This window comes from Rousettus aegyptiacus, unplaced genomic scaffold (assembly GCF_014176215.1).
Source record: "Rousettus aegyptiacus isolate mRouAeg1 unplaced genomic scaffold, mRouAeg1.p scaffold_m13_p_11, whole genome shotgun sequence".
Taxonomy (NCBI): domain Eukaryota; kingdom Metazoa; phylum Chordata; class Mammalia; order Chiroptera; family Pteropodidae; genus Rousettus; species Rousettus aegyptiacus.
In genome coordinates, this window is record NW_023416286.1 from 5,709,008 (window position 1) to 5,721,957 (window position 12,950).

General features: G+C 48.1%; 1 protein-coding gene across 4 annotated transcripts in view; it reads right to left on the reverse strand.

Annotated features, from left to right (window-relative positions):
- Nucleotides 1–12,950, reverse strand: part of ATP8A2 (ATPase phospholipid transporting 8A2) — a 476,394-nt gene that overhangs the window by 396,620 nt on the left and 66,824 nt on the right. The window contains exon 1 of one of the 4 annotated variants that reach the window (XM_036228445.1): nucleotides 3,345–3,373. The exons of 2 other annotated variants lie outside the window; for them this stretch is intronic. The gene's annotated coding sequence lies outside the window, so the exon portion shown is untranslated. Of the gene's footprint in view, nucleotides 1–363; nucleotides 1,068–3,344; nucleotides 3,374–12,950 lie in introns of those variants that run through there. One more of the 4 variants, XM_036228446.1, reaches the window with a different exon arrangement.

A 12,950-nucleotide genomic window follows, 5' to 3' on the forward strand; every position in this document is an offset into this window, starting at 1 on the left:
AAATTGTGACATGGGACCTAGAGGAGATGTCCTCTGCACGCGACTGGCCTATCGTCACACACACTCAGGTCTCCGGGTGACCATCTTCCAACCACCGCGCAGGCCGGGACACAGAGAAGGGGTTACTTTGGGGATGAAGCAGAAACAGACGCGTGGAGAGCAACAGAAACCGTCCCGACAGCTTTTGGACTCTGGGTACAGTCCCCTCCCAGATCCCAGCTGTATTCGGGCCTTTGGTTTCCAAGAGCCACTTATAAATATTCTGTAAATTATTAATAACCAGACATCCTGACAGAAAACCTATTTGTCCCTGTAAGATAGATGGGCAAGTTAAAGAAGAGGGCTGAACACCAATTCACTTACAGATCACTCCAAGGTGACCAAAGTTCCAGATGCTTCTGGCACAGGGCCCGTTAGATGCCACACCCCAGGCCCAGCCAGGTCAGATAGGCAGAGCAACATCTTCATGGCGACATCTGCACTGATTGGTTTGGACGAAGCCCAGAAATCTTTGGAAGATGATAGCTAAATAAATTAACTCCCTGCGGAGTTTCTGCCGGGTTCGGAAAAAGAAGAGAATTTTAAGAAACGGAGGTCCATGACAGAAAATGCCCACCAGGGGACTGTGAAGAGGAAGACGGGTAAAGAATAGGGAAGGGTCCGAGGAACGCAGACTAGTTATGGTAGACGTGCCATTGCCCTCAGAAGCATGAAAGGGAGTTAGGGGGACAGGGTCACACCTCAGTAATGGCCACCGTCCTCCAGCACCGCCACCATGGGCCTCTGCCACACTGTGGCTCTAACTTGCCTGTCAATCTCTTGCCCACTCACTCGGTGTCACTGGAGTGTGGCGTTTCTGTTTTACCGAATGACCCAAGTTCTTCATTGTTTCACTTACACACAACATATCTATGGTGGTAAGGATGTGGACGTCAGTGATCAGGAAGCAGGGACTGTGACAGACCCCCACACACACACACACTGGCAAGTGGCATAAACTCATTCCATGGAGATTGTTTGGAAAAGAAAATGAAAAATCCTAACAGATTTTCGAAATCTATTTCTATCTAATAAATATTAGTATAGTAATATATATTATTTATTATTTCATAACTATTTATATAATATCCATAAGTAAATATTAGCATAAACTAAATGGGTCTAGGGAGCTAAGAACTTCAAATAAAGAACTAAATGCAAAAAGAGAGTTAATTTTAAGCCAAATTTTTACTAAGCATTTCATTGCCTTCAGCAGCATAGAGGCAACATCCTTCACTCTGAACTGCAGCATTTTTCCCTAACTCAGATAAAAGTGTCCAAAACACCAGAGAAGGTGCCCTAAACCCATCTAGCCCATGTCCCTCTCTCGGGGATGTTTTCACTGTCTCGCAGAAATTCTTGGAGAGACACGTTCACGTCTTCCCACATCAGAGCCTTGGTTGGGGGGCAGGGCCCCCCACCCCCGGCAGTGCCTCCTCAGTGGGTGCTGCGGAAAGACCAGACCTGGGACATGGTCGTGCCCTGAAGCCTTTTCCCGGTCTTTGTCCCAGCTTCCCATCCGAGCCCCGAACGCCTTCGAATCTCCCAAGCGACGGGAGTGTCTCAGTCACTGCTGGTGGGCCCCTTGGACCACACCTGAACTTATGCTAAAGAGGCGGCTCTTGGTGGATGGACCATGCCGGGAAAACGAACCATGTGATCAGAAGGCTGGGGTTTCAGCCAGTTGATACCGGACTGGCCTCCCGATCCTGGGGAAGGAGGGGGACTGGAGACTGGGCTCAGTCATGTGGCCAATGACCCAATGACCAATGCCTATGTGATGAAGTCCCAATGAAAACCATCAATGCCGGCCTCCCGAGAAAATGGCATAGATGATACAGACTCTGTTCATCCCTCTGGCGACCAAATCGAAGTCGTGACAAAAACAAGGAGCGAACAGCAAAGAAAAATAGCCTGTAATCTAGATGAACAAGCCGTACAACTAGGAAGAAATCTAAAAAATCACCCTGCAACGGCAGAAGGTAGGACAGGGCGAGGACACGGGCTGCCCGGTCCCTGGCGGCCGAGTGGGACAGAGGCTGGGGCCACATCCCCGAGCGGACTTCCACGGTGATGGACCTGCTGGCTCTGAGCACCAGTGCCAGTTCAGCTGTGCGGGGACTTACAGGGCAACACCGAGTTGCCGGAGTGAGGGTCCTGGTAAACCCTTTTCCCCATCCCCACAGAAGTGCTGGCGGTATCCACTGTTCCCTATCGAGCCCTCCTCCCTACCAGTGCACCAGACACAGGGCCACCGTAGCCCAGAGGGCATCAAACTGGATAACAAAGGTCGCTCCACCCAGACGACCCCCTGAAACCCCGCCTCCCCACACTCATGGCTCCACTCAAGCCACATCCAGGTGTATCCTCAGCGAGTCAGGTGCTCCTTGCTGGGCAGCACCAAGACTCACACTAGTGGCAGCTGGTCTCAGAAACTGGTGTGGCCTTTTGAGGCAACTATAAGCACAACATCTGTGGACCGCTTGCTAAATCTTAACAGGTGGCCCCAGAGGGGCACAGGTTGGGGCTAAACTTGGCCTGCAGCTGAACCCTCTCAGGACTGTGCCAGTGGACACACCTACCACACAGAGTCACGCTAATAAGACCGGGAGACATAGCAGCTTTGTTTAGTACATAGAAACAGACACAGAAAGGCAGCTGAAATGGGAAGACAAAGAAGCAGAAACCGTATGAGAGAAGGGAATAAAGATCCGAAAAGAATGGAGTCCAGCAATCTAACAGAGGCAGAGTTCAAAAGACTGGTTATAAAGATGCTCAACGAACTTATGGGAAGAGGAGATGAATTAAGTGAGAACTTCAACAAAGAGATAAAAAACATAAAAATGGAAATGGAAATTATAAAAGGGAACCAGTCAGAAATAAAGAACACATTATCTGACATGAGAATATTAAATGGAATAAACAAAGTGAAAAAAAGAAGAGGATTAAATGGCTTATATAGAGGATGGGAAAGCCAAGGACACTCAATCAGAATGGCAAGAAAAAATAAGCCAAGACTACACTAATAATTTAAGGAGCCTATGGGACCCTATTAAATGTAAAAATATCTGAGTCTTCGGGGTACTTGAGGGAAAACAAAATGTTGCACAGCTGTTTGAAGAAATAATGATGGAAAACTTCCCTAAACTGGTGAAGGAAATAGACATAAAACCCCGGGATGTTCAGGGAGTCCCCAAAACCAAGAACCCAAAGAGGCCCACATGAAGACACACTATAATTAAAATGCCAAAGGTTAAATACAAAGAGAGAACCTTAAAAGCAGCAAGAGAAAAGCAGATAGTTACCTACAAGGGAGCACCCATGACTGGCAGCTGATTTCTCAAAAGAAACTATGTAAGACAGAAGGGCTTGACACAAAATATTCACCATGATAAAAACCCAGGATATACAACCAAGAATACTTTATCCACCACAGCCACATTTAGAGTCAAAGGACAGAGAGCTTCCCAGACAAAAATAAGCTAAAGGAATTTATCACCACCAAGCCAGTATTACAGGAAACGTTGGAGGGACTTCTTTAAGAAGAAAAAACATGTATCAAAAACAGAAATAAAGAATGGTAACAACTTCATTCCTATCAACAAGTACCTCGAAAGGAAAAGAATTAAGTGCTCTGACCAAAAGATAGAGTGGATGAATGGATAAGAAAACAAGACCCCTACATATGCTGCCTGCAAGAGACTCACTTCTGATTTAAAGACACACCCAGACTAAAAGGAAGGGGATGGAAAAAGATATTGCCTTGATGGACCTAGAGGGTATTGCATTGAATGAAATCGGTTGGATAGAGAAAGACAAATATCACACGATTTCACGTACATGCGGAATCTAAAGAACAAAATCAACAACAACAACAAAAGTGGAAATAAACTCATAGATACAGAGAATATTTTGAGGGATCCCAGATGGGAGAGGGATTGTGGGGGAAAGAGGGCAAAGGGATTGAGAGCTGCAGGTGGATGGTTGCAGTGTGGACGTGGGGGTGTAGCGTATAGCATGGAGAAGATGGTTAATAATGTTGGAATGAATATGTGGGGGGCAGTGCTAGATTTGGCGAGGCGAGCGCTTTGCAGGTCGTGTGGCTCTCTGATCAATATGCCGTACGGCTGAGGCTGGTGTGTTGTACGCCAACTATAATTGAAAAAAATACTCATTGAATCGTACAGTGTAAATGCAGGCAACTAGTTGTCTATTATAGCTCAATAAAGACAGAAAAAAAATATTTAAAAAAAAAGAAAAAGAATGAAACTATGGACACCGAAGCTCAGGGGACAGTCCCGAAGACGCGGAAGCTTCACATGTGGGACTCTCTAAAATTTTTCCCTATGTGTCTCTCCATTTAGTTAGTCCCGATTTGTATCTTTTATGATAGAACTGTAATCATAAGTATACTGCTTTCCTGAGTTCTCTGAGTTATGCTAGCTTATTAGTGAGAATAATAATAATAACAATACTGAAAATACTAAAAATACCAAGGAGGGAATGGGAACTCCTGACTTTGTAGCCAGTTGGTCAGAGTGTAGGTGGCCTAGGAACCCCAGAACTTGCAGCTGGTGTCTGAAGCGAGGGCAGTCTTATGGAGGATCATGCCCTGATCCTGCGGAGTGTGACCTACCTCTGGGTAGTGCATATCAGAATCGCATTGAGACACTACTCTGTGACGTCTCAAATGATAGAGCCAAGAGGGAAAGTTCATATACAATCACAAAGGTATATCAGGTCAAATGAAAGCCGGGATTAGAAGCAAGATCTGCAGAAACCTGAATCTGATTCTTCTGCCACTGGAACAGACTGCCTCCGTGAACTTAGGCAAATCAGGCTGCCATCTGGGCCTTGCTTTCTTCATCTGCAAAACTGAAATTGATCCTATAAATCAAGGGTTGGCAGACTTTTTCTGTAGATAGTCAGGCAGTGAATATCTTAGGCTTTAAGCCAAGATAGTCTCTCTCTCCTCCCTCCTCTCTCTTCTCTCTCTTAACACAAAAGTCTTAAAAATGTAGAAACCATTCCTTACTCATAGCCCAGATCTAGCCCACAGGCCCATCTGCGGACTCATATAAACTAAGTTCTTTCACAGCTAATAACCTGATTACATCCCAACTCCCACCTCAAGGAAATAGTAAATTTCTTCCGCACCAATAAGACATAACATAAAATTCCTAGCAAACCTAGGTGTTTGGAAGTTGATTTTGTCTTTTTCCTATTTTTCTTATGTCCATGAAAAATATGTAAAGGCGGTCGGTTCTCTCTCTGCCTCCAGAAAAATTTCCAGGAGAACAGCGTAGTCACGATCATCACAGAGCTCTGTAAGGAGGCGTGCGCCCACCCACACGCGCGCGCGCGCGCACACACACACACACACACACACACAACCCTTCCCAGAGAATTTTGAGCTCAGCCCTGACATCTACTCAGCCTTTCCAAGGGTGAACGAGAAGTGAACAAGAAGCGAACACGAAAGGAAAGCGATGCTGGCGAATCAGGACGTCGTGTCACTGCAAACTCGCTCTGGCTTCTCTCTGCTTCAGGGATTGAGAAACGGGGAAGGGAAGCGATAGGCCATGGACTACTTATTTATCGAGCGCCTCCTAGACTGAAGGCATTCTGCTAGGCAACGGGGAGGGGGGAAGTACACAGTTTAAGGCATGCGCCTAGTTTGAGTAGAGGCAACAGAAATGAGAGAGACGAAGAGATAGGGGACTTCGGAGGACAAGGATGACCGCCAGTCTCACGCAGGGCCAAAAATCAGGGCGATGTCACGAAGGAAGCATCGAGGCCGGCTTAGGAGTGAGAGCGTGCTTTGGTCGCGGGGAGAAAGATCGGTGTTCCAGGAATAATAGCGTGTGAGCAGAGCAGGGACACAGGCCAGTATCACTGTACTTAACAGCCTAGCCGGCTCCCACGTGGTGGGTGAAGGTCAAGCCATCATGATTCGAAGTCTTGTTTCCAATTAGTACAGCAATACAAATTGGGCCTCTGTCCCTTAAGGCCCATCTTATACCTAACATATGTTCAAATTCATCCTGTAAGTTACATGAAGACCCATGTGCTTTTAAGGAAATAGATTTAATACATATAACCGAAAACAACAACAAAAAAGCAAAGCTATTGCTCAAATACCCAATTCAAAGGAGTTTTCTGTATGGGTTGAATCGGCTGAGGCTTAAAAGGCCCCGTAGCTTAAAAATCAGCTCCGAGACCACCTGCAAAGTATGCTGGACCATTCAGAAAAACAGAACCTCCAATTACCCCTCAGTTTTATCCTCACGCATACCACCCACCTCCCACCTCTGACGGGGGAAGGATAGGAGGATATTGTGATGTTTCTTATCAGATTGGTTTCTTATCTCCCACCCCTCTCCCTTTCTACCTCCTAAAGATCAAAAGGAGAGGCGCATCCCTGACATCCTCCTCCTCCTCCTGGATTCCTAATTACCCTTTAAAAACCCACCGAGGTATCACTTCTTTAACGGGAACTGGGAGTCAAGCCCTCCAAGGGCTGTTGTAAATACAATCAAAGGGAGAGGAAACGTTCATAAACAAAAGCCTAGCTTGCCTATTCCTGATGGTTTTGAAAGGCATGCAACGAAGACACCTTGATGCTTCTCCTGGGATTTCTTCTTGTCTTTTCGGGTGAGGTGGAGGCTCCAAGTGCACGAAAGTCAAACGTCACGTACAAGAGAAAAACACATCCATTTGCTTCGACCATCAGCCCGGTTTCCTGTGTGAATCAGCCTGCTGTGTCTGCCCATTCCCACTGGTCATATGAACCTAAGCTCTTTACTTCCATCAACAATCTTAATGCATCCTTCAAAATTACGTGCAGATTCGGACAAGTCAACATGGAAGCCAACTCACTCCCCATTATTCCCAGCCCCGCGGACGCAAAACACGCTTTTCCGGCGTGATGGCTTTTCCTGGCTTTCTCATTGATTTGACATTTTGTATATCACAGTTCCTCGCAGAAAGAGAAGAACGTTCCAAATGTAAAAAAAAAAAAAAAAAATGTAAAAAGGAAAAGCAGTGCCAAAAAGATACAGACGGAGTCCTACGAACCCTCAGCATCCTCCACCGGCTCCCTGATGCCTCATCAACTGGTTGTCTCTGTCACGTCACGACGAGGTCATAAATAATTACAGTAAAGCTCACAACTCTCTCTTGTTGAGCCTCGCCGAGGCATTCTGTATGTATGAACCCAAGACAATCCTTACAGTAATCACGTGACGAGCACACTCATCCTGGAGATGATAAAAATGGGGCAAAGGGAAACGGAGCAACCAGCTCAATGTCTACGAGTTGAATTTTTGTCTGTTACTATGTGGCCTACAAGATGAAGAATTTTGGGGGAGGGATTTTGAGGCAAAATGTTTCCTAAGGTAGACAGCTAAATATTTGTGGACTAAATGAATTTTTTATCCTTATTGGGCTTTTGGTTTGTTTGTTTGTTTGTTTGTTTCCTTTAAATAAAAGTCTAGTCCGAGAGTCTACACATTACAAAAAAAGAAAACCCACTGAATTCCAGGCTCACGGGTAGCGTGATGGCGGTGACAGGACCAAGTGCTTAAACGAGAGAAGCCTGGTCCCAGTTTCTAGGGAGCCGAGTGTCCTGGAGGCAGGAACGTGTACACAAAATCAGTAACTGGAGCGGCCACACAAAAAAACGCGTGAGGCAGACAGAAAGCCATTCGCGCGTCCAAAGATCAGAACATCCTCCGGCCACAGTGCTACAGTCAGCACCCCTCGCCCCGCCTTCCAAAGGGTTGTGATCCGGTGGGGAAGCAGATTCGTGCAGAATTAACCAACACGGCGTAGAATGTGAAATGTTTTCTTCCGCCTTGACTTCTCTCCTCTTCGTGTGTTCTCTGCCAGCCACAACCTCTCCCCGAAGACATAGCTCAGGCTTTCTCTCCTCTGGGACGTCTCTCCCCTCATCGCACATCCCCAGGCTGGGTTAGATGCCCCTTCTCTGGACCCCCAGGTCCAGCCAGACAGGGAATAATTCCAGGGGGCGTCTTTCTCAGGCTCACACAACCTAATGGCTGTATTCGACTGTCCGGTCTGTGTACTTTCCATATTGTAATTAGTCTGCTTATGTGCCTGTCTTTCTGATTGAAAAGGTCTACAACAGGAAAAGTATGGACTGTGCTTTATTGATCTTGCTATTCTCAGAATCTGCGGGAGGGAGAAAGGGCTCTGTTGTGTCTAAGGGACAGCCTGGTTCTCCCCGCCGGGGTAGAAAGTGGAGTACTTTCTTTGTTTGGGGAGAGGTTCAAGGTGCCTTCCCCTGCAGAGTCAGCAACTGAGCTTCATCTGAAGGGCCCTGAAGGGTGAGGACGGGGAAGGACAGCTCGCAGAGCGAGGCGAAGCCACGTGCACACCCGCTCGCATAGCATGGGACCTTCCTGGCCTGCCCTCTGCTTTAGAGCTCTGCTCCACTCTCACCAGACGGCTACACAGGCCGCAGCTCCAGCTTGCGCATCCCTGTACGACGCTGCCTCTGAAGACGACAGCGCAGAGCAGAGCGCGGCAGGACCACTTCGGCAGTGCAGGCGCCAGAGGCGAAGGGATGTGGTGGTGGAGACATGGACAAAGTTACACAGACGCAGAACAGGAAATGCCGAAAAGAGGGACAGGTCGGGAGAGGCGTTCCGGCAGAGGATGGGTCTCTAGTTACAGGCTGGAGAGGTGGCCCCAGCTGGTCTTAGACGCAGAACAAAGGGATTAACAAACAGCGCCTGGCAGCTGGCTGGACAAGAGGCAGAGAGAAGACGAGAGGCCTGGCCTTTTCCAACACGCTCCTTTACCTATGCACTCCTGATCACGCAGATGATCAGTTCCCCCCTTGAACGAAATTGTTCTCATATCCATGAACTATGAAATGAAATTGGAAAGTTAAGACAACCACATGTAATATGTGTATAATATGATCTCTTTACGGCCAATAATAATTCTATGTAATTCAAGGCCCAAATCACATAAGCGTTACATACTGCTCTTGGACACAAATTCACCCTTCTACCCAAAATGCTACTTAAATGGACTGAGAGTTACCAAAACCTGCCAGAATTTCTCCCAAGTTCTCAGTAGCGTCAGACATGCAATCTCAAGTCACGGCGAAGTTTCTGTGGCACACACTCCACTCTGCAAACCCTTTGCCAACGCACTGGCAGCAAGGATGGCCCACACCTAGGAGTTTCGTGTTATTTCCAGACCTCCTGTTATCACCTGCAGACTCTGTTCTGCACACCTGTAGCAGGTGTTGGAGTGGGGGGCAGTGACAGGAAGTGAACAATAATCAAGGGGCTTCTTCCTTCCAGAATGTAGGGACCCCTTCGGAAACCAAACTCCATGCAAACACAGACAAAATGGATTTGCTTATAAGACACACACACACAAAACTCAGCCACTCCAAGAGAAGATCAGTAAATGTGGTATTCCTAAGACTACAGCATCTCTTAAAATTCTACGATTCGTCGGGGCCGTTGTTAAGACGGCGATGGGTCCACGGCTGTGAAGTCGCCAAACACAGCTCTAGAGGTTCCCGTTTGGACCAGCACTGCGGTCGAGGTTCTCCCAGCCCAGCTCTGCTTCCTCCTCTCTGTCACGGTAGCAGCTCGGCATTACCACTTCAGGGCTCTCTTGGCCCAATCCCACCCCATCCCTGTCCTCATCCTTGAGAGGCACTGCCCCCTAATAAACCTCCCTCACTCCTAACTCCAGTGTCTGTAATCTCACTAATTCTAGTGCCCGCATGTTCCAGCGTGCATTTTCACACTCACAGAAGGAACAGTGTCTCGTTTGATCGGACGACAGTGCTTGAACAACTGCTGTATCATGGGTTGATAGACATACTGATAGCAAACCAAGCATGACATACATAACACTTGCAAAGATAGCCGAGCATCAGAAAGGAAAAGGTCAAACGATTGTCACCCACTGTCTGTGGGGGACATGTTCCAAGACCACCAGCGAATGCCCAAAACCGTGGATAGTACCGAACCCTATGTATCCTGTTTTTCTTTGTATGTAAACGCCTAGGATAAAGCGCGTGCCAAGGACGTTCATCTTAAAAGAAGCACCTCTTTTTCTATCAGAATGGCCAGCATCACCACTCTTGTGCTTTGGGCCGTTGTTAAGTGAAACGAGGGTGACTCCAACACAAGCCTTGTGACAGCGTTGTAACCAACGCGACTATCAAGGGCTAACAGGCGGGGAGCGGTCACAGCACAGAGACTCTGCACGAAGAACGAGTCGCGTCCAGGCAGGGCAGGGCGAGATGGCCCGAGGCTCCGTCGCGCTACTCCGACTGGCAAACGGCTTGAAACTGATGAAGCGTTTCTTTCTGGAATTTTCTGTTTCATATTTTTGGATTGCGGTTGACTGCAGGGAGCTAAAACCGTGGACAGCGAAGCCACGGATAAGGAAGGACCTCTGTACAGTTTACCCTCCCAGAGGGTCTGTGCACCTCAGGGAAGGAACAGGTAGGGGTCTCCGAATGCTTAATGAGATCCATCCAGAAACACACGTTCCGCGAAGAAATCGTTCATTTCTTGGTTGTCTAGCCGTTACGCACACGGAAACCGCCCACATCGGCTTCAGACGCCAAAGCAGGTTGGCAGAGTGACGGAGATGACCTGCACTTGTTTTGTTCAGACACATTTCTTAAGAAAAATGCAGATAAAGTACCAAAGATTTTCAAATGCATGGCTTGACACATTATGGCCTCGCTCTTCATTGGCAGAGATGCTCTACTTAAAAATCATTAATTATCCTGGATAAATCAGGTGCTGCTTAGATTCGAACCCCTCCGCATTCAGCCTCATCTTGCCTCTGCGGCCATCACTCAGAGTCTAGACCTGCTGGTCCCCTTGCGGCTCCTGAAGGAACTAAGTCCTTCCTCTCTGCAGTTTGATACGTGCGGCTCCTACCTCTTCCTTCGCTTGGACGCCCTCCCCAATCCTTCGGCGCCCCATCGAAGCAGCCCCTTTGCCACCCGCAGTGGAGGCTGGGTGCCTTCCCGATGGCCTGTCATGCCCGCGATGACTATGGCCATCACAACACCTGAAGGTCTCACCTGTCGGCTCACGGTCTACATAGACAAGCCTCCTGCTCTGGTGTAAAAGCAGGCTGCTGTCACCGGGAAGTGGTTCCAGCGCCAGGTGAAGCCCCAGACGGGAGGCGGCAGACACAGAAGGGCCTACGCTGGGACACCACCTCCCCGCACGCCCCGGGCTCACGCGCTTGAGCGCCACGCCTGCCGGCAGGGACGCACATGTCACGCCCGCGCCTCTCTCTCCCGCTCTGCCGGCCTGCCTCGCTCTCTGCTCTCCCTCCCACTCCTGACGCGGTCCAGGGTCCCAGCCGCCAAGCACGGAAGATGCTCTCAGCTCCCACGCTATGACCGCGTCAACAAACACACCGGTGGGTGCTGGGTCAAAACGGACCTCCGGCGTGAGGTTTGCTGGGTCCGCCCTGGTCCGTGCGCCTGTGCACGGTGACACCCGGGAAGCCAGGGCGCTGAGCAGACAACTGGAAATGTCACTGGCCACAGCATCTATGCAGAAATTCTATCATGGCTCGGAGCACTTTTTTTTTTTTCCCTGCGATAACCTGTCTCGGGTGATCATGACCACATAGCTCAGGGCCAGGCATGTGAGCAGCTGAGGGATGTGGAGACAGCGTCTGCTCACGCACCGAATAAAAAGACACTTGATCATTTTATTCTTGATGAGATTTTATCATTCTCCACCGAGACAATGTAGTTTGAAATCTAAGGGTGGCGGGGGGGGGGGGGAGGGGGAACGCTTGGCTTACTTTAAATACTGTGAATTCTGATGATGTGGAAAATATTTTCCAACTTTAGTTTTCCAAAGTATAAATTATTCGTGTAAATTCCTGATTTTTTTTTGCATATTTCATTGGACATGAGTCTTTAAGTTTTATCGTTGCCTGTATGTACAGAAAGAGAATAAAAATATAAGTTTATGAATGTAAAAAAAAAAATGTCACATTTGAAGACACACAATTCAAACCGGTGATGCCAATGATGATGAAGAAAAAGAAACTTCTTTCTCCGCTCCACGGATCACAGCGGGACAAACTCTTAAAAGCCAACGGCACTTGTGTGCCTCCCATTCTCTTCCGTGCCAAAGCGAACCCCCTTCCCAGACACTCTCTCTGCCAGAACTTTCTCTCTGTTGGCCTCAGTTCTCTCCTCCTCTTAACTACGCAGACTGGCTGCCGTTCCTTCTTTTTGGTCCTCGAAGTCGGGGACTATCTCACTTCCTTATAGTCCCTGGCATTTAACGTGTGCTCAAATTTAATAAACAAATTGTCTTTATAATGCGGGGGGAGGGGTATAAAATGATTCACGCGACTTAGGAATAGTTCAGCATCGTCCCTCACAATTACTTCCCCAATATTTCGATTTATCTTTCAATCTCACCTCCGGTCTCTCAGGAAAGCCTCTCAGTTCTACGTTCCCCCACCCCCCGCCGCCCCCAAATAGATCCTGGATCCGATGACCTCTCTCCCCCTCAAACGTCACCACCCTAGGTCGTCCCGTCATCATTGCTCACCTGGGTATTGCAGCAACTGCCTAACTCACCCCTCTCCTGCTCTTACCCTTAGGAGCCTGTTTTCCGCATGGAGCCAGACTCATATACTTTTTACTAAATGGAAAACCAGATCTGATCAACCACTTCTTTGAAACGGTCCAACTTCCGTTACACTTCGAGTAGAAAGCAAACTCCCCACCATGAGCTACAAGGCTCTGTTCCAGACACACTGGTCTTTTTTTTTTTTTTTTTTTTTTTTTTTTGCTCTCCCTCACAAATGTCCAGTTCCTTCCCGTCTCGGGTCCTCAGCGCTATTACCATGCCTCATGCTTG